This window comes from Schistocerca piceifrons, chromosome 5 (genome assembly GCF_021461385.2).
Source record: "Schistocerca piceifrons isolate TAMUIC-IGC-003096 chromosome 5, iqSchPice1.1, whole genome shotgun sequence".
Taxonomy (NCBI): domain Eukaryota; kingdom Metazoa; phylum Arthropoda; class Insecta; order Orthoptera; family Acrididae; genus Schistocerca; species Schistocerca piceifrons.
This window is the reverse complement of record NC_060142.1, coordinates 296,720,069-296,721,990: the sequence shown is the minus strand read 5'-3', so window position 1 is coordinate 296,721,990 and position 1,922 is coordinate 296,720,069.

Sequence of the window (1,922 nt, the reverse complement as noted above, 5' to 3'; positions counted from 1 at the left end):
TAAGACCAATGTTTGATACTAGTAGACTACTCTTGGCGAGGTATGCTCATTTTGTCTGTGCTAATCCGCTTTTTATGCACTACTTGCTCCGTCCGTCATGGGTTATTTCGCTGCCTAGGTAGCAGAATTACTTAACTTCATATACTTAGTGATGCCCAGTTATTATGTTAAGATCCTGGCTCTTCTCATTTCTGATACTTCTCATTGCTTTAGTATTTCTTTGATTTATTCCCAGTCCATATTCTGTACTCATTAGACAGTTCATTCCAGTCAACAGGTCATGTAGTTCTTATTCACTTTCACTGAGGATAATAATGTCATCAGCGAATCTTAACATTGATATTTGTTCACCTTGATTTTAATCCCACTCTTGAATCTTTCTGTTACTTCCGTCATTACTTCTTCGACATATAGATCGAAGAACAGGGGTGAGTTTCTGCATACCTGTCTTACACATTTTTAATCCATGCACTTCGTACTTGGTCTTCCACTTTCTTTTATTGCTCTTGGTTCTCAAACATATCGTGTAATTACATGCCTTTCTCTGTATTTTATCCCTACATTTCTCAGTATTTCGAACACCTAACACTATTTACGTTGTAGAACGCTTTTTCCAGGTCGACAAATCCCAGGAAGAAATCTCAACTTTTCTTTCCCTTTCACCTGTATATTATTCTCGTCAGCAACTTAGATGCATGAGTTGATAAGCCAATAGTGCGATAATTCTCACACTTGTTGGCTCTTGCAATCTTCAGAGTTCTGTGGATGACGATTCTCGGAAAGTCAGATGGTATATCGCCAGACTCATACATGCTGCACACCAGTGTGAATAAACGATTTGTTCTTACTTCTGCCAATGATTTTTAAGTTCCGATAGACCGTTATGTATTCCTTCTGGCCTTTTATTTTATTTTGCGTCTTCCCAAGTTCTTCTAAATTGTGGTTCAAATACTATATTGCCCGTATCTTCCTTTTCGACTCCTGTTTCGTTACGTACACTTCATAAGATAAGTCCTCTCTTGCATAGACGCCCTGAGTTTACTCTTTCCACCTTTCCGCTCTCTCCTCTGCATTTGACGTGAAGTCCCCACTGCATTCATAGTGTTACCGCCCCTGCTTTTCATTCCACCGAAAGTAGTTTCGACTTCTCTATATGTTGACACAGAGCTCCCAGTATCACATTTTTCATGAAGCCATTTCGTCTTAGCTACACTGCACTTCCTATTTATTTCATTCCTATTTGAAATGTATTCCTTTACTCCTGAATTTCCCTGAGCATTTATGTTCTTCCTTCTGTCATCAAGGAACGGGAGTATTTCTTCTGTTTCTTCGCAGTTATCTCGTTTTTACCTACACTTTTTTGCGGTTTGTGTGACTGCCGTTTTTAGAAAGTTCCATTTCTCTTCAACTGAAATACTTACTGATCTATTTATTATTGCAGTATCTATAGCCTTATTCTTTAGTACTTCTGTACCCCACTTCATTGCGCATTGGTACTTCCCGATTAGTCTCTTAAACTTTAGCCTACTCTCCGTTATTACCAAATTGTGACCTGAGTGTATATCTACCTCTGGGTAGACCTTATCATCCAATATCTGATTTCAGAATCTGTGCCAGATATAGTCTAAGGGATATCTTCCTGTATCTCCCAACCTTTAGCAGATGTACCACCTCTTCTTGTGATTCTTGAACAGAGTGTTCACTATTACTATCTGAAATGTATTGCAGAACTCAATTACGCCTTCCACCCTCTCATTTCTACTACCAAACCCATATTCCCCCGTAACATTTTCTTATCATCTTCCCCTACAACCGAATTCCAATATCCCATGACTCTTAGATTTTCATTTCACTTTACAGACTGAATTATGAGTTCAGTATCACAATATACTTTATGTCTTCACTCTGTGATTGCGACGTGG